We start from the raw sequence: 21,581 nt of genomic DNA on the forward strand, positions 1-21,581 counted from the left end.
GTAACTGTTTCCAATTTCTCAAATATGAAATGTAACCCTCGATCGTCAGTGAGTGATACACCCATTTCGAGAATTATCAAATCTGCGGTTTGATTCAGTTCCAAATTTCATATTACTTCCCTGAAGAGCAAGCGTAGAAAGTTTAATTCCAATCCCATTTAAAATCCCCAAAACAACAGTCCCGAGACCCTTGTTAGCCAGAGAAAAAATGAAAAACCCAAGAGGCACTCCCAATTCCACGCTGACCAGACATTACCAAAAGAGACGAGAAAGTCGATAAAATTCAGAGGCATTTTGGCGGCGGATACTCCATGTGAAAGAAAATAATGGTGTCATTCAGCTTGCTTTCGAATTCCAAAGCTTTCACGAGACTCGGATTTTGAGATATTATGAGAATTACAACAATCACAACGAGGCTATAATCTCCTACTAGGACGCATTTTGTGATCCGAATAATGGCGCCTCTTCTTCACCTCAGAGGAAACATCCAAAACAGTATCTCCCAGCAATATAGCCTCAAAAATGAGTCCGTGTGCATTCCAACGAGCTAAATTTCGGAAATGCTTTGAGGTTTCAACATCATGGAGTGGCATCCACAATTCGCAAGCATTATTCAAGAAATTCTTCGGATTCGCAACCAATAAATTCCACAAATCGATTCCAAATGAGTCATACCTCCCGCGAGAGAACATGAAACGAGACCACCGGACGAAGTTCAGCACTCGACGTCTGCTGTCAATATTCCGCGTTGGTCGGATATATTACAGCAATTTTAAGACTAATTTGAGTAAACTAAAATTATTTTTCTCATCATTTCCGCGAACAATATCAGCATTCTACCTCTACAATAAAACAGAAATTTGGCCTGTGCAAGTGAGGAAATGTCATTCCGCCAAAATTTCAGCGACTTTTTCTTCGTTTGCGAGCCGATTGCGACATGTCTTGTCACAAAGATAATGATGTACGGTCGTCGACACAAAAGGAATTCGCCACCGCTGTGCGTTTAAAGATAACAGCTACAGTCAGCGTCGTTTCGTCATGTTTTTCGCGAATGGACGGAAAGCGCTTGTTATCAGAATCAAGAGTGCTATCAGGCCCGACAATGGAGAGCGAAGAAAAAAGAACGTCTTGTCAATGCCCGGTTCAGCACCACGGATATGTTACTCGTCGATTGTTCTAAAAAATTGGGGCAGATGAATATGGAGAATGCTATTTAATAATTATGCCGGAAATATCGTAATGGGTATAAAGACAAGAAATAAATAAAATACGAAGGAGAGAGGGTATAAAAAAGATAAAGAAGGAAGGGAAACTCAAAGAATTAATCTTTTAGGTGAGGATTTAAATAATTTATCTGAGAAAAACATTGAAGCAAGAAAAGTTGTGAGAAAGGACTGAGAAAATTCTACGATTAATTGGCGAGTTTAAAATAATTCCTTGGATGACTCTTTTATCTTTTCATCAGATCATCTATAGAAATTTCATTCCATTAGGTAATCATTGCATAATATGCATCCGTACGTCAAAAAGATGTGGCTTGTTTATTTGATCATCAATTACATCAAGAAAAAGGCTATATATATATATATATATATATATATATATATAGCCTTTTTCTTTATATATATATAGCCTTTTTCTTATATATATATATATATATATATATATATATATATATATATATATATATATACTATATATATATACATATATATACATATATATACATATATATACACATATATACACACACACATATATATATACATATATACGAGTATATATATACCATAAACCATAAACACAGTAATCAACCCGAAGGTCGGTTTAGTAGGTGATGGTAGAGATCACCCAGTACTAAGCCCTATACGGCGTGTGAAAATTCACACATCAGGGTAGGGGGGCCAGTTCCTTTCCCTGTGCCGGTTATGGTTTCCCAGGAAGATCACTTTAGCTTGGGTGGAGCTGCAGGTGCCCAGAGTGCCTTGCCCGGGAATTGAACCCGGGACCCTCTGATCAGTAGTCCAACGCTCTACCCACTGGACTACCGCGACCCATACATATATATATATATATATATATATATATATATATATATATATATATATATACACATACATAAATCATAAACAAAGTGATCAACCCTATGGTCAGTTTGGTATGTGATAATAGAGATCAGCCAGTACTAAGCCCGACGGCAAGTGGAATCACACATCAGGGTAAGGGGGCCAGTTCCTTTCCCTGTGCCGATTATGGTTTTCCAGGATGGTCTGGTACCCGAAAAATCACATAGCTTCAAAATATTTTTTAGCTTCTTAAGTTTTTTTCTAGTTATAATAAATATATAATTGTTTCATTCCTTTTCCGAAGCATAACCCATACACTTTCACCTGCCTTGGAATGAAAAGGCAATGACACGAGAGACCGCGGTGATTGACAATATCGGCACTGATTGAAGCCTCGCTACCGTCGAATGTTTTCTATAATATTCCGTTTAAGCTAATATCAGTGTGATAAAAGGTCAACGTTCAACGGTTACTTGAGTGGAAAAGTGGAAGAATCAATCGTAGGAACAAAAAATAGAAAACTTTCTAACTCACCGATGGCGAAGAAAAAACTTCAGAAGTCACCACCGGCAACAGAAAATTTTTATTAAAACCATGATAGCAAAAACATTTTTTAGAAAGGAATATTTTCATCCATCATGAAGTTCAGAAAGTACCCCATATTGAATCCGCTAAGGGTAGTACGTATTGTATGATTGAAGAGTCTGTGTGGGATCCAACCTCGTGGCAACAACAACGTGGAATAGCATTGCTCTAAGATCATTGAACTCGAGTAAAAAACTTTCAAACATTGTTGGCAACAAACTGACACGATGAATGAGATAGCCCAATTAGGAACGCGTCATTAGGTTCCGCTAAAAATAAACAAAGACTAAACGCAGACAGAAAAAAAGGCATTGATTTGAATGGTATGAATGTTTTCATAGACTTCGGAGAGCGGTATGAACACTATGATTATGGACAGAATCACCACAGACGGTATCTGGCACCACGTTGGGCGATCTTCTTACGCCTACCATACAAGGAAAACTGTCATTTTTGACAGCGATTATAAAATTTTAATTTGTGCACACGAGATGCCGTAAATAAGAGTTAAATAATAAAGTTTCATGTTTCGGATTGTAGAGACTAAAATTATACTACCCCACACAGATCATCAATACAGAGATGCATACCTTCATAGATGTTTAGCTTTAACCTAGAACACATTTAGCGACAAAATAAAATCAAGCAGCCATTTACTCCCTCACTGACGTTGTTTTATTCACATAATAATTGTAAAAAAGAAATCCTCACAGAAGAACAGCTTTTTACACAAATTCACGATTATTCGATCACCGGATATATTTACAAAAAATAAGCTACATTAGTATCATCATTGGTTAATCATTAGTATTTGAAGCAATTGTGTGACGAGGGAGAAAAAAATACTGGTGAAAGCAGAGATTCCTATTCTGCATGGCACAAGCGGATGGAGCCAAATGGTAAAGAACTTTCCCGCCTTCCTAGTTCAGCTTTATGGACTAGCATAAAACCTGTAGTGCTATCATCTCGGAGATAGTATGAAGCATATGATCGCGTACATTCGACGCCCTGTAAAATCGTGGTAAACAAAGAAGTACAGAACACTTGGGGAGCTCTGGACACCGCACTGGAAAGGAATTGGGAGGCATGGTCGTAGGAGAGCACAGATAGCCCATTATTTACCATTAATGCCGTTAAACAGTTCGCTGAAACTGCAGTGAGGAATATAGAACTAATTTGCGATCATTTTGACGCTACGCCTACAGACGAACAAAGAGAAACGGTCAGAAGGAAGGACCTTGTAGATTCCGTGGACACCAATTTTGGTTCTGATTTCAAGTTGTAGCCTTTGCTAAAGCACTCGAATTTATTGAATAAGCTGCTCTACCTGTAGGCTTATAAAAATCCCCACACAATCTGCCATCTATGGTTTTAGGGATGATAAGGGTTTAGAGACATGAATTCGACGAGATTTAACAGGTTAAAACATTCACGCGTCCAAATTAGCACAGTGAGCAGGTTTCATTAAAAGTATGCATACATTTGAACGCAACATGGAAGAATAAAACAGAAATAGAATGGGTTAAGTGCTTAATAATTAGAAAATTGGGAAATGAGATGATTTAATCTCGGAAGGGGCAAAAACGAGAGATTAACTAAAAGTAAACAAATACCAGGATACCAGAAATACATAAGTAAATAAGTGGTAATTAACGGCACCAATTTGGAAAGTTAGCATTTGCAAAATTAACATCGGCTAGAGAAGAGGAAACTTAAACAAGAAAAATAGTTGACATTTTGAAATATAAAATCAATTAAATCAATGAAAAAATAAAAATTGAATGGGAGATCAGATACCCAGAAGATACATGAAATCATGCAAATTACGGCTGCAATTACTCCTATGTGCCACTTTAACAATACTATACACTCATATCTTAAGAATGGGCACATCGCGCTTTCACTATGGTTAAACACGCTGTAATCTCATGTACGCAAGATGGAATGAAACGGTAATCTCTCTTGAGATTCCTAGTTACAATGGGATATCAAGGCTGCTATTTTTGGACATATGTTTCAAAAAATAAATACGTAACGCAAAAACTAATATTAGCATCAATGCAATTTATACACATTTAAATTGCCAAAAAATATACGTCAACAATATATCTTAATTACTATTTCAATATGTCTAATTTTAGGTTCCAAAGAAATAGGGGTAGATCGGCGCGCTCTTAGGGCGTGTGCGAATATTAAAGCCATTGCTAGCGGCCATGAGCCAAGAATTGAATCATCTCGTGACTGGTGTGTGCATACACTAAATGGAATTTCACGCGACACAATTATTGTACATTGCAAGCACGAAAACGTTTCAAAATATTAGTAAAAACGGTAGGTTTTTGATTGATCCAGGGACTGCAGCTCTTATACCATAGACCCACCAATCGCGATATCAAATAAAATAACACCCTACAGTATAATTTATCATTTTTTCAACTCCTTACACTTTCATATTCGATGGTTTGAGGCCCTAATTTGTGAAAATCCATGATCACTGAGTTAATGAACAAAGTATTTTTTCACACAAATAACTTGATTATACTACTACAGGTTTCGACGAATAGGTGACATCTTCAGGTATAGAGGTATCAACCGGTAATGGTGTAGCAAAGTTTTTTGTGCAAAAACATACTAATTTAATTTATTCAGTGCCCACACACTTAAAATCTTCGCACATTCCGTCAAAAATGTTTAACCTTTTCCTCCCCTTGCCTCGCTCGCATCGAATTCTCCCCACTAAGTCTTCAAGGTCCCGTTATCACTCAAAATACCTTACCACTGTCCTTTCTGAATTACTTCAAACAAATTTCTCTCTCCCACTACCATGCTCGGTACTTCTACGTTTCTTCTCCTATTTGCCAATTTTTTGTCCCAAAATTTGATCATACGTAATTTGAGGTAGGGGTTGTGGCAAATATGTGGTCTGCTCGTGAATGGAGAGCTCGGACTCAAAGCCGGGCAAATCTGAAGACTCTCTACCTAGGCTGCGTAATTTTTCCGATTTTGCATTTTCCTGGAAAACGCAGAGAGCTCAAGAAAAAGAACTGGCCCCCTTACCTTGGTGTGTACATTAAAAAAACCACTCTTTAAAACTAATTTTGAAATGGTTTAAAATATTAAAAACTAAAATTACGATTTGGGAAAGCTAAATTAAGAAAAAAAGAGTGAAATTAAATTATTAAGGACTTTTAAATGCACTTCAGATTAGTCTCAAATATCCCGGAATCACTCGTTTCAAAGAGTTCACGCGCTTTCGAACCCTTCCAATGAAAGCCTATCTGGATTAAATTTTAAAAACTCAAACATGTGCAAAATGTCGGAGAAAGAAGGATTGAAAATATTATACAAGACTCACTGAAATTGTTTCCTCTCTTACCGCCCAATTTTACTCTTCGAAGCGCAATCTCTTGAAACGAGAATTTATGAGCAGAGGCCGCCTATTGGGCATCATTGTCAGTCCTGTTTGAACAATTCTAAACGTGGAAAGTGTTGAAATTCTACTATCACGCAAGTGTGTGCTCACAGATAACGTCGAGCATTAGGAACAAATGGCAGCCGAACCGTCCGAATATAGAGGAGAGTGTGCGAGGTGACTTGCTTATTATCTGTGAGCTTTACAAGTAGCAAATTTTTTTAGGGTAGGACCCATCGTCAATTTTTTACGAAACCTGTAAAGCAAAGCTTAAAATTGGAGACTAGTGAAATTATTGTCACTGAATCAATAGAAGTGAAAATATTTAGGCTGTTTAATTTATTGTAACTGACTCAAAATCATATTAAGTAGCGCGGAAGATACTGCAATAAAATAGCATTTGTGCTTAGCATACCAAGTACATACTCATACCAAGTACATACTTCTCATAGTACTACTCATTAACTTACACCCGGAGGTGCAGAACATAAATCCTACGTAAGATAAGCACACATACACAGGGTAAAAAGATTCTATATTTACCTGCGACACAAGTTGAATTTCAGGCAAGATCCGAGTATCACATATGAAGCAAGCAAGTAAAACAAGATTATATAGTAAAGTGACTTTGAAGGAGTTACATTTAGAGAATAAACCATACCTTCAGAGCAGTTTACCATTGGCTTTTACGCCTGTTAACGATAATGTATACGCCTGAAGAAGTCGAATTTTGGCCAAAACGTCCATTGTGATAGCTCTAGAAAGAATTGCTGCTGAGAAACGTACATATTTTCATCTAGGATAATTTACTACTTGAGAATGCTTCACACCCTGTTAAGAATTGCTAACTCTACCACTGCAGAATGCTGCGTACATGCTACGCTGAACCCGGATCCCGCGAATTTATCAGTGAAACACATGAGGCGGCCAATGAAAAGATATCATCGTTTATATCGAACAGGCAGCTTAGAATTCAGCGAATTAATCACATTGTTGACCTTGCAGTTTGGGGTTCCGGAACACAATGCGCACGTAACAGTTCATTACAGACGTGCTTTACCGTTGCGGGTCGGACGGTAGAACAGAACATCCTCAAGTTCCTATTGGACCACTTTACACAATCCGTTTCCCTCGCTCTTTCATGTAGCGTATTCCTTCCCCCCTAACCATAAAATTGTTTATGAAATGAGTGAAGTTTGCCGTTTCCCATTTTAGAGAATATTTATTCTTCCCGGTTTCGATGCTACTACATCTTTACCATCCGAGTAAGTTTGAGACACTCCAGGTTTATATACCCAAATAAGGGTAAACTTATATCTGGCACTTTCCCAGCGTTTAGCGCGTATATAGAACTTTCTCTCGGGTCTTCCACCGGGTGAGAGTCCATCCTGGACGACGCGACGTTTCGATTCTCGACTCTGGCATCATCTTCAGGGAATGACTGATTCTCTAGCGGTTGAAGAGCCGAGAGGAATTTCTTCAAGCAAGGCAAGTTTGGAGGAGAAGGAAGAGATGGGAAAGGAAGGGTTCCCATGCAGAATGTCTACGTGGCATATAAAAATCACTTGATAAAAATTGCCAACCACTAAGAAAACAGTCGGCATAATATATTCCTTTAAGTATAAAACCGCAAATCTATTTTATTTTGACATTAATCAATTCCGCCATATCAGTCCGATACGTAACTAATTATCTTACTGCAGTTGGCAAGGAAAATATTCCCTATAAGTAGCTAAGTGTTAATTTGAAGAATACTAATACTGAAGGACAGCGCGTCGGTTAGTGGGCAATAACCGCCAATTTTTTTGATCATCTGGACCACTCCGCAGCTCGTTTTTCTTTACCTTCTCTTTGTTATACTGGAATGTAAATCCGGCAAGATTATTTAAAAACGAATTTCAAGCAATGGGTTATTTTAATTTTATTAAATATACCCATTATCTCTCATATTAAATGAGTTATAATCTATTCTACGAGTCATGGAACACATATCAATATTAGAAATTTAACGAATGTTGAATGAATACATAAATGCCTAGCTTTCAAATTGTCGGTCTTTAGCATCGTAGTTTTTCCGTCTGGTTATCAAAAATATATTTCCTATTCCATCAAATGCATCCGCTATCGCATTTTTTCATTTATTTCTAAAAAACTGGGAACTAATTTAACTTCCTCCATCCGTAGTTTTTCTTTCGAGAAGTTTTTTGAATGAGCGCCATTATTAATATTACCAGAAAATAGGACTTGTCGATGTTTTAAATAATAAACCCAGGAAACGTAGAAGTGAGGTTACACTGTTATGGGGATTCCTCATGGGACTTAACAAACCTCGAAAATATCTACTCAGTATTTTTGACAGGCATCGTCACATATGAAAATATATCCTCCAAACGAATATACACGTGAGTATGCATGCATGCCCATACTGTTTGAAAAGTTGAGAAAATTGTTAAGGAAATTGGTTGGAGAGCGGGTTTAGCGTGATTTACACTGAAGTATGTTAACATACGATAAGAATGAAGACGTTCAATATTTAACCGAATACGTCATGGTGTATTTTAGACCAAGTCTCACACGTGTAGACCGAATTTATTTTATATCATAATTGTTAAACAGTGTTTTTTCCCATGAAGTTCCGAAAAGAACTTTTGCGTACCTCTCCACTTAGGCCTAAAGACATAATACCACGAGATGAAAAATACCGTAAGAAGCACCGAGGGACGCCCATAATTAAAATCAACTGAGAACTTAGGGACTGTTCAGCAACGGCAGGTAAGTTTTCTTAAAGCACGCATGAATAACCGTCTCACTCACCAACTACCGTTCACTTCCTTACGGATTTCCAGCAGAAGTGAAGGCCAGTGTACAGCTTGCTAAAAGGACTGTTGGTCCGGGAGTACAATCTTGAATACGAAAAGCATATTACCCTTTCTAATTGACGGAAAGGATCGGTGAACAACCCCTCCTGCCAGTAACGTCTTACCACACCTCTCCGCCCATGACGGCTGCTTTTCAAGAGAGGAATTGGAGATAAGGGCTCTTGTCCAAACATGGTTGAGAAATAGAACAAATAATGAGTTTGTCAAAAAAAAAACAAATAAATCAATATCTCCACTCAACTTTTCCAGCGCAAAGATAATAATATTCGTCTCGCTGCGACGGGCTTCCTCCGAGAAAGAGCCACCGATGACCTTCAGGACCACTTCGTTCACTTGGAAGAACGGTCGAAACTAAGAGGACTGCCCTTAAATGACTCAATGTGCGTCAAAGTATGTTTCACCAAGAGGAGGGAAGCAGATATGAACGACCGCCCCAGTTCCTTGAAGAATGCATCCCAATAACCCAAAAAACGAGGGCAAATTTTTTGGGGACAACCTGAATTCTTACTTTGGTCTGCACACATGAAGGGAATCCTAGCCAAAGCTGAAGGAGCTCCTAAAAATGAAACAATCATCCACGGCCAGACCGAAGGCTACCTATTCTGCACCACTTAGGGTCTACTCCGGGGCGACGAGGAGGATGAAACTAAATGGATTCCAAAATGGGTCACGACAAGAATAGCTGGAATCCCTGGCTGCATAGGAAACATAGGTAAAAACGCCCCACACAATTAATTTATGGAGTATTTTATGCGACCGAATCTTCCATTACGAACATACTTCTCATCAGAGGACTGAGATTCAAAGCAATTCATTAAAAAAATACATTTCTTAATTCCCATTTCTCACCTCACTCCAACACGACCTTAGCAGTGGCTCATTGTCTTAAGATATTGAACTCCCGAAGTTGTATCAACAGGACTGCTTGGAACTCATCTTCGCGGAGGGGAGGTGATGATTGACCGACCGAAAACTAGCCATTGATCAATGAAAATTAACCATGTCACAAACTGAAGATGTTCAGAGGCAAAGCATGAAACGGTTTCTGATATCCCAATTGAGAAAGCACAGAAGCTTGACCCTGTTTTACTGTCCCTTTTCTTCATCGTAATAAGAAATTTCATCAAGCCATTACACAATATATGTGTATTATTATAGCAATGCAGTTTTTACAGAAACAGATAAGTTTAACTCACACAAGCGATGGGCCGTATTTTCGCTGGGTACTATTAAAATCTATACGACGTAAACGTAAAAGGAGAAATATGTAAGGTCTAAGAAGGTTGAATAAATACATAATTGCACTTTTATGCCATAAATTAATTCAATATTACATTCAGCGTGACGTAGATTTTGATGCCAGAACATCATTATCAGGATTAAATCGGACCCTTGAGCATAATAGATTAATTTTAGAGGAAAATTACAATTAATTGGTAATTCATCAAGTTACAATTCCACCTCATGACAGTCGAATCTTCGCAATCAATAAAAATTGTTTTTTTTCTAGGTTAAATAATCTCATGAATAATTGCATGGGTTTTACGTTTGGTTGATCTAGACATAAAAAAATGTACTTAATACACCCGTGTAGTAAAGGCACATGCCGAGGACTTGTGTATCATTTTTCATTAACGACGGCATTCAAAGGTCGTTTGGTACATGAATTACTGTAATAGATTAAGAAGTTAAAATATCAATTAAATTCAAAATTTTCTTCGCTTAATGCACAAGAAATTCATTGGATCATAAAAAATAAGATTATTCCTCCGAGCACTTTATCACCATGCTTCATTGTTTCAAAACGATACCTATTTAGAGTCCCAATATTTAGGATTGAGATTAGTATAATTAAGGATCGTTTCGGTCCATAAACGGTGCTGGATGACGTCACTAAAGCAATCACTTGTAGAATATTAAATGGTTCGATAACGTTCAGCAATTCAAGCTTAATATAAAAAGGCAAACTCGAATGATTGTAAGAAAGATGAAGAAAGGAGCACGGTCGGAATGAAACATTATTTATTACATAACAGTTCCAAAATACTTAAAACAGCAGGCCACCATAAATGGTAAGAGGACGATGCAGCTGGCCACAACTATGAGCATTATAGAAAATATGAGGGGAGGGTAACGAGTAATTAAACAAAGACCGAAAGCCTGCGGAATAATTGCAAACCAAGGCCCGTTTCGAATCTGGAATAAAGAGAGTTATGAAAAATGAGGCAGAAAGGAGCGAGGAGACAAGACTATTGAACGCTTGATTCAGCTCAGTTCAGTGAATTTTGGAAGCATTTCGAAACCAGAGCCCAAATGCGGACCAAGATAGAACAGAAGAGATAAAGAGTGAGCTGGAGGGACAGGCGTTTAATGAAAAAGTGGTTGGATAGGCTGCAATGACGTCTACCCTTTCTCATGTCCCATCATTCATACGCCAGTACTCAGACGAACACAAAATACATTATTTATCAGTGGAAGATCCGTGCGCTACTAGCTTTGCGTCGCTAAGCTTACTTTTTATATTCATGACATTCGAATAGCTGAATTTCAACTAATTTTTTTCTCGCATTTTACAACGATGATAAACATCAAATGAATAAATATTTTCTTCCCACATTGCTGAGGATTAATATTCGCACAGCAGTTTGGAGGATACTGTCTTGCGATCCATTAAATGGAAGGGCATTAGGCGAGAACGGAAATAATGAATTTTAAGAACGCGCAGATGGGACTGTGATTATCTTGTCTGGGAAACCAAAGACTTTACGGGGAAACGAACAAATCCTCACTCATCCGATGTGTGTTAAGCACACACACTGGAGGGCTTGTTATTGGGCAGACAGAATCCCACCTCACACATCAAACCGATAATCTAGCGCTTTACCGTCCGACTCACAACTTTATCGGTAATTTTGCTGCACACACGAGCCTGAGAAACGAACTTAACTGGCTATACGGTTAAAATCTTGAACAAAAATATTTCTAACCCTTATCCCACACAGGGATGAATTTTGAGATCACGCCCTTCGACGTGTGCTCGAGTTTGACTGCCGGTGTCAAGGGTGGCTCGCCGTGGACCAAAACCTCCGTCGTACACTTCGAGGGAACATAACGACCCTCCCCACCTCGGGAAAGTCCCACGGTGAGTCCACACCTTTTGGGATAGCCCAATGGCATCTCCGGAGTCCACCCACCACTGTGACCCGTCTAGGGGGAAGAGCGAAACAGGTGGGGAAGGGCCGTGAGGAGATGTGCGGCTGGATACGGAGGAGGGCTAAGGCGCGGCGGGGAGGGGGGTGCTTCGTAGAAGGCGGGGGCTGGAGGGTTCGGGGGCGGAGGCGGGGGTCTGCATATAGACCACGGAAGGGTGAGGGTGGGCAAGACGGTTCCTGGACCGACATTGGGCTCCGAATAAAATTAGACTGAACGGCGGCGCTCTAGGTTGCAAAAGGGATCGAGGGGAGAAGGTAAAGGAGGGGAGAGGATGAGGGGAGATGGGGTGAGATGGCCAGGGGAGTAAAGTACACCTCCAGCGGCGGTGGCTCCACGCTCTTCCAGACGACTACCGTGGAAATCGGGAATTGAGAGTCCGATCGTTTTCTTTTTCACGGCCGTCATGCTCCTCGAATGGAGTACCTCAGGGAGAGTTTTGCGTGGAAAAATCAATGATCGGGGAACCACCAAAACACGCTTATTTTTCATTGAAAACATACAGGGGTAATTATCTGGTTTTGGCTTAACGACAAATTCAACGCGTTAAACATACACACTAATTAATCACCAATAATATTATATTTCTTCTAGGTCCACCACTTTTAGCTTCATGGCCCACTAGTTCTTGAATAGCGAAGTCGAAAAATAGGTCGAAATTCGAGAGAGAGTGAGAAAAAAATGGCTGGATACGCTGTTTCGTCAGTGAAAAAACGTCAGAAAAAAAACGATGGAAAGTACACAAAATCCATGTATTGGCAAACGTGCCTTCTCTACAAGAGTGTCCATTAATGCAATTAGTAATCAAGATGAGAAACTAGTTGATTGTTATAATTCTGCATATAAACTGCTTGGCCTCTCCTGAACGAGCGGCAACTTAAAAAAGATCGACCCCAAAATCTAAATTACCATAGCTCAAATGCGATCAAATTGTTGAGTCATAAATCTTATTTATACGTACGTATCACTTAGCAACCAGCAAAATTTAAGAAAACGAGAGGTATTCACATATTTATCGGGGCACATCAAAACTGAACCATAACCACCAACCCAGGGGCAGAATATGGATTTCCAATTTTTCAAGGAAATATTCCAGGAATTTAAATGGTTTTTGACTGCTCATCACGCATGGTTGGAATTTCTCGTTAAAATGAGCTATTCCGTTGTCGAAAATAAATTCATAAGAGACCAAATCAACACGTAATTAGAGTACCCATCAGTGTCTCAGTTCAAGATGATCGCCGGCCTTTAACGTCAAAAGCAGTCCTCATAAGAAATTTGAACAATAATTCCGCTCAGCTGATATATTATTAATCCGACAAATATAAAGCAGTAATGATATCTATCGACGATGCAACTGAAATGGGAAAAGCTTCTTCTTCGAAACTAATTGTTTGAATTTTCATGAAAATCTCTCATGCTTGGTACCGGCAGCTACGCGGCCTTAAGGTCGTTTGCGGAATTGACACAAAGCATAAAAGAGGCCGCTGAAAAAAGGACCGCCTGGCCTCAAGTGTTGGAAATTGTACTGAATGAAGCAGGGCACTACGTAATTAGTTGACTTGGTAGCAGGAAAGAAGAAAGGTCAGGGTACGGGAGGCAGGTGTGGTTCCACTTGTGAGGCACACAAGAGACTGGGTGAAGAATGAGTGCCCCAGAGGTGCAGGTCGGTGGGAGGGTTTTGGGCGACCGTTAACTAATTGGTTCTAATAACATTGAAATTGTTTTTTTAAGTGTAAAATTTCATTGGAATTGGTGATGAATTAGTCATAAGCTCAATTCAAGCGAGCTCATGGGTGGTTAGACCCGAAAACTATCTTTTCTAAGTTTTTCATGATCTCCGGTTTTGTATTGTGCTCTTTCTTCGGATCAGATGTTAAAATGTTTAAATTGTACGGCGTCGAAGAAAACGGACTGACGTAAAAATGTATGGAGAATGTAGTATTATCAAAAAGTCAAACGATCAACCCTACCTCACGGTTCTAGTATCTCCAAATTACATTTCATCAAATTAAGCTACGAATGCGACAAATTTCAAAGTTGGAAAACCATTCACCTTGACCGGGATTCGAACCTGGATCCCTCGATGTCCGGCCGAGTGCTTTAGTCAGTTAAGACGAGAAAGACACCTTGGCTTACACTTCGAAATTTCAGGGGATTTACAGGAACAAATCGTTATCACGAAATACAGTATATGCAATGCCACAAGTATTCGTAGAATATATATATATATATATATATATAAATATATATATATATATATATATATATATATATATATATATATATATATATATATATATATATATATATAACGATTGTATGGAAAAACTCACATGAGCGGCAAAATAATGGGCTGACACAATATAACACAAATAGAAAAGAATAGCAACATTTAAAAGAACACTTGAAGAAGGCCTCTGAGAGGGCTGAAAGCTCGAACAATTTACCATGTGAGTGTTATTTTAAATGTTGCTATTCTTTTCTATTTGTGTTATATTGTGTCAGCCCATTTTATATATATATATATATATATATATATATATATATATATATATATATATATATATATAATCACTGCGACATAGTTATAGTATACGCCCGAAACTACTAAGTTTTATACCAATATTTAGGTCGTTATTAATAATAATAATTTGCCTAACTTTCTGTAAGAGAATGTCTTCACTCCTTCCATCCTGGACTTCTCTTGTTAAGGACGGCTACCCTTCAAATCATTGAGAACAAAGAACATTCGGTAATTAAGGCCAATTCTTTGAGTCGCTTGATCCGTCAACGCGTCACAACTCGTCACACGAGTAACAGTGCCAATCGACGCCTTCTACGGAAGGAGAAGGACCCGATTAGAAGTGGGAGTACTCAATTTCAAGCCAAATCGGTGGTTTCAACCGGTGCTACCCAAGAAGAGAGGGGGAGGTATGTAGGGTGGGGCGAAAACACTCCGTTGCATTATCAATGCCAGAAGGTGCTAGCAGCAATAGCAAATGCAACAGTGGAACGCTCGCTGGAACTAATGTGGCCTCCCATACCCGGAAATCCACCTCTTGGAGATGAATGAGTTCACGTCATGTTTCTTTTGACACAAACCAGTAATTCGAGTAGGATATGTTACTTCGGGATGTCTTCACGGCCTATCTGCATGTTGACACCGCAAGGCACCACGGAGCCGTAAAACCAAGGGACTTAAAAACTAAATGAATAAAGGATTGGTAAAATACCAATCAGTTTACAGGTTCAAAAACCAAGATTTTGAGTTATAAACGACGAAATTGCACGGAATATTTTGATTCTGGTCCAAATACCTATCTTTGGGTATAAAATCACCCGAAAACAATATAGAGTTTGAAAAGGTAACGCGGAGAATATCTTCAAATATAAATATTCTGAGCGCCATAAAAAATTCTAAGATAAATTGACTGGAACACTTTCCCGTAGAAAGCTAGAAGTACTATTTAAATATGAAGTACCACGTCCTTGGCACTGTGACAAATAACTGATTAAAATAACCGCAATTTGCATTACTTTTCCTTCGCAGATTCAATCCGTCTTCCATATCAATTTTGCTTTAGAAATTTTAACTTTTCGAGATATTTTTTACAATTAATTTTCATCTAGTACAAATATTTCTTTTTCTTCTTTCAAAAAATAAGGTGACCGAAGTCTACCATACAGTTGGCTTACTTTTCTCGGTCCAGAAACGAAAAAAAATTCCGCTAACCTCTGATCTGCCAGTTCTGTCTTGAATACAAAAGAGCGAATTTCGCTGAAGCCAAACAACAATACATTCTTTCTTTGTGAGTTAGTTTCTTCGAAGGATAAAGTGTTATTCTTTCTCAAATTTCCCCACATTCTGTCGATTCGCAAATCGTTCCTGGGAAAAATAAATATTTGAATATACTTCTCCACGGCCTTTTTAGCGAAAATGACACCAGCTACTTAATTCATGTGAGCTCAAGGGAGTATCATTTGCACCAAAATTAAAATATCGTGAAAGAGACAATGGCAGCTTATACAAGAAAAATATTCGTATCGAGGCACATCCGCCATTCAGGGCATGAGGAATGCATCCCCGTTGAGGAATGCATCGCCGCAAGAGCTAAGAGGAGAATGAGTGGCGACAACATAGCGTTGGTATCCGCTCTGGACAAAAGTCGCATTTTGAAGTCCCATTAAAGGGATAGTGCGGTGCTATTTCATACGGCATCCAAGTAGGGGCCGAGACACCACTGACAAATCCTACCAATACCATGATCAAAGCTAGGAGCATGCGAAAACGGAAACTGGGTCAGGCCATTGGGACGGACCTATGCGAGTCACCGCACCAATCAGCTCCAATAATTCTGCCGAGCGTCATCCTCCCCGAAGGGCGTTCAGTTAGACACGAGTCAGGGCATGTAAAGGGTTTGCGTAAGTGTACGAGTTCGCAGACTCGCATTTTACTTTAGGTCACTTATAGTAAAACGTGGAAAAAAGTACTTTCAAAAATAGATATTTTGGCTCAAAAATGTTTTCAAAATGACCATGAACCAAGTGTTTGACAATACTATAAGTAAGAAGTTTCTTTGATTATGGCGTATTTTTTGTGTGGGCACGTGATACAGTTTTGCAGCAAATTTACTTCGGTAGGTGTAGTTCCTCTCTTTAGCAATTGGTGTTAAAAGAAGGAACCTAATAATAAATTCCCTAGAAAGATTTATTTTTCTGTCTTGATGCGTAAGACTCCGTCGTCTCACCTATTGATATGAAACATAAAAAATTGAACATTTCTTTTGTCGTTCTTGATACGTAAGACTCTACCTTCTTCCCCACGAAAATGAAAGCACAAAGAATTGGAATTCGTAGCCATAGAAATGCAGGATTAGAGAAGAACGATGGAGATTCACTAGATTAAGCAAATAATCAACGAAGATTAGAAAAAATGAAACTAGGAATATGACATACAAAAATTGTTGGGGAATGCCAAGATTAAAATAGGTGTTGAGGATAAATGCAGGGAGTTGCGAAGTAATATAGAGACCAGATGTGAAAAGTAATTAATGAAGAAGTGCAACAAAACTGAGTTTAGTGTAGTGGCTGATGATGATTATGTCCCCTTAATTCCACATTCTCAGTCCCACGATTTCCGCCCCCCATCTGGCCTTCTGTTCTTACCATCTTCCCTTTACTACGCTCCTTCACTAAGAAATTTTAAAATCCCTTCCTCCCTCTCTGGTGAAACCTTCCTCCATCTTTCTTCTCTCTTTGGGCAATTTTTGTCCCATTTTACCAACTTATTCATCCAACCCCGAGAAGGTAGTGTTTCCCTGCAATTCACCGGATATCATCTCATGGAACGCATTGTAGCTCTTATTTTAACTGTTTATTTCCAAATGGCTCGTGAGGAAGTTAGAGTTTGACCCATCTTTAGCTTTTTATGCACCGAATCTAAGAGCAACAAAAATAACCTATGAAATATGTAGCGCATTTATTCGGATATTACAAAAAACTTAAGATTGATCTATCATTTTAAGTATAACTACACTAATCATGCACACTATATAATATCCGTTAATGAATAAACAATCGACAAATTATAAAGCACTTTACCCCAATAAGTGAAAGAGGAAATGGCATAAAAGGTAAGAAACTCCCGGTGCTCTGAGGTGAGAAATTCACCTCTTTTATGCTAAGTATGACCATCAGCGACTCCTACTTATTCGGTTGTTAGGACAGCGGATGAGAAACTAATTATCGCAGGCACATAAATTAACGTAATGCACTTTCAAATCTGATCTGACTTGTATCCGATGGCATAAAAAAACCAACCAACCATTCGAAAGATTAGGCAGAATATTGGGTACCTAGGGCTATAATTTGTTAAAAGAAAACTCCAAGCGCACTCTCTCATTCTTATTTCTCTTCCGAAACCTTAAAATAAAACAAAAGGATTCTAAAAGTGATCAATGATCAACAGATTTTAAACAGAATAAACAAAACAAATTATTACACAGAATTTAATTATTCAATGAATAAGAAGAATTAGAATAATTACCACCATAAAAAACCGGCTCCGTAGATAAAGATAAAAAATGCTCATATTTCAGGAGATTGATGCAAAAAAGTGTAAGAATGACTGGTGTAAATTAGGGGTGCGATGAGACGAAACCTAAATAGGGATAATATTCATCGTTGAGTATTTTAAATTGATGATAATTAAAGGCAGTACATGGCATTCAACCAATTTCAACCCCATGAACTAAGTCATATCTCATTTCCAATAACTGGTCCAATTCATTCATTAATCCCAGTCAAAGACTTCATACTTACTTCTAGAACTTCAGATCACTATATGCCCATTTCGGATATTGTCAGTGATGTAATTAATTCACGAACGCCTTCATTTGAACTTGATATAACATGAATTCAGACACATAACACTACCACCTCAAGTTAAGAGTCACACCAGATTAAATCGGTTGGGCAACTCTATCACTTGATCACAGTTCGACGGTTTCACGTATCTATTTTCTCTTCACGTGACCCATTTCAGAAGTGCTCCATGAAATATCACTCCGGGACACCCGAGTGTCCCACTATCCGCAATTCCAAACCAACAGAAACTCACTAAACGGATCAGGAATTACCAAGGTTGTGGGCGACATATGGGACAGACCGCGAAAGGATACCTTGCACTGGAGTAGGGATTTTTGAAGGAAACTGGAAGCACGTAGGATTATGCCGTAGAGGCTTAAAAAGAATCGTCGTGTGGCGTGAGCAAAACAGGAGTGCAGACGCCGTCAACAGAAGTGGAACGAGTCCGTTTTAAAACATTAGTTTTGAAGACATCAGTTCGGATTATCTCCTCAACTTTTCTTTGATTGCCAAGGCATGAAAGGAACAGTTGATATTAACGGAGTTATAATTAAATGAACGTCTGCATATCAGGAAAATATTACGCCTCTCACCAAATGAGAAATGTAATACTTGGTTCGTTGAACCTATGAAACACGTCTGATTTTCACTAACTACGACATGCTACACACATTATTTAAAAATAATAAAGTCACCAATCTGGATCTCGGTTAGACAGTTGCTGGTTTAGCTTACGTCGTTCATAAGCCCATGGTGTAATGAGTCATAGGTCCAGTTAAGGAGGGCTTACTCCCTCTGCCTCCAGCAGTTTCCAATAATGCTCGAATGACCAGAAAGCTGTGGCTACTCGACGGCATCAGCTGGTTCTGAATTCCAGCTCCTCTGGCCCATTGCTAATATCTCCACGCGTTATCCTATCACGTCACTCCAAGTAACCACACATGGATACTACCTACCCATCACGGTGTTTCATCACATCGGAAATGAGAAAAGCCTACAAAGAAATGATCTCAAGGAAGTATATACCATAATCAAACTCAATCTAAATAAAAGCTCAGATAAATTAAGAAGTCCTTACCAAGCATCTACTACAATAAAATTAATCAATCGTCTTTGTAAGGGGCACAGATGACGTCGATTGCACTAGACAGGTAAATAGTAGTCTTGGTCTAATGCTATTTACTTCCACTCATAGAAAAAAATCTTAAAATAAAACCTCCTCACAACAACTCGAAAGAAATGTTAACTGTGGATATGAAAGACCCATTAAACATACTGAAAAACAGCCAAGTACTTTCCAAGTGGTTATGGTCTGTGCAATCCTGCTATAGAGAGCCCATTGGGGCAGATACAGAGTTTAAACCACCCCTTTATGCAACTAAGAATGTAAAAATATTAAAATTCAAAATCGAATGAAACATATGAATAAAACATATGCTACATATAGATACGAAGGTTGTCAAAAGTTATCTCTTGAAGATCCCAAGAATTAACCCGACGATGTTAATTCACGCCATCCAAATTAGTTTTATAATTATTTTCCAATATTCAGCAAACTTGGCGAATTTAAGAAACCAAATCCAAAGAAAATACGATTTCGCAAATAAAGGAATTAAATTTATAAGGGGCTTTATAAAAGAAAATGCCACATTTGTGGCAATAGAAATTCTTGTATTATAACGACAATGATTCCCCATAGATTTTACAGTTTCTAAGCTAGGGCACAATATAAAGACATGAGTCATGTGCCTCTATTATAATTTTTTGGGTAAAGCTAGTTATCTTCGGAGTAAAATCAAGTGTCACAAGCATTTTCTTTCACACAAAATTTGCTAACATTCACACACATGGGAAAAATTTTTTCTCACAGTGTGAGTGATGGTTACTCTACTTTAGTATCTTTTGTAGGTAGTGCATGAACGCTGGCTCATGAGCATGAGAAAATCAACAAATGTCGCCAGCAAAATTGGATTTTTTGGATTTGCCCTTGCCAAATAAAGACGGATTGGGATATTGTAAAACTTTGGGTACACACCAGTTCAGGAACCTTCGGCAAGCTTGGATGGGTGTTCAGTTTCCTTTCTTTCTTCAGGAAATGAAGCCACGTGTGCCTTTATCACATTCAAAAGAGTTCTTGTAGGTTCCTTTCTCTCTTTATCTAGTTTTAAATCACGAAACGATTCATCTTTTACTGAATCTCAAAAGAGTGACGCAGAAATTCATGGCAAAATAATTGCGAAAAAATACTCGGGAGCACGTGAAAATAACACGATCTCATTACAAAAAACCGAAACGGTAAAAGCATAGGAAAAACTCTCAGGACACCGTGGCTCAAGCCATCAGTTTGGATATCGTGCTGTCAAGTTATTCGAACTAAAAATATTCTATCGCATATAAAAAGTTATTTTGAAAAAATTCTTTTCATATTTCAAATGATGAAGTTGACTTCGTGATATTTTTTCGTAGATTTCCAATATTGTACATAGATACATGCTTCCATTTCCAGTGCTCAAACACCCGAGCACAATGCTGGTTCTCTGACAAATGACCCCAGCAAATGATCTGCGCCAACGACTAACGTATCTTCATCATGCATATTTTCAAGGCCATTTTTGAAGTATCGACCATTGTCTATCCTTTCGTTCAGTTTTTTCTGTGGGTCCAAAGACAGGGCCCAACTTCCGATGGATTCAAGCCGCGTATGACCCTTCTGCACACCAATCTCGAATCACAGCACGCACTTCGCAACTCTGCGGCAGCAGCGATTTCCGCGGGCGTTGTTATCTGCATTCGCCGGCAGGAAAACGACTACGGAATCAATACAATCACTTCAGTGGCTTCGGAAAAAATGTAGTGATGGCCCTGCGTGCGTAAAACTTTGCTATCACCCGCAAATATTTAAATATAAGAAAACGGCACTGTGTTTTCAAAAATGCGCACGTGTTATCAGTAGGTAGGTAATGACACCGTAGAAATGGATTACCAGCAATGATAAAGGAATTAACCAAGGGAGACGGGAAAGCTACATTTTCCATACCAATTACTAATCGTATATGATAC

The 21,581-nt window shown here is 38.6% G+C and overlaps 1 protein-coding gene across 9 annotated transcripts in view; it reads right to left on the bottom strand.

The window, feature by feature from the left end:
• The window catches only part of PMCA (plasma membrane calcium-transporting ATPase 3), a 514,945-nt gene that overhangs the window by 123,349 nt on the left and 370,015 nt on the right, over positions 1-21,581 (bottom strand). The gene's annotated exons all lie outside the window — the stretch shown is intronic.

This window comes from Hetaerina americana, unplaced genomic scaffold, assembly GCF_022747635.1.
Source record: "Hetaerina americana unplaced genomic scaffold, ioHetAmer1.1.p SCAF_12, whole genome shotgun sequence".
NCBI lineage: Eukaryota > Metazoa > Arthropoda > Insecta > Odonata > Calopterygidae > Hetaerina > Hetaerina americana.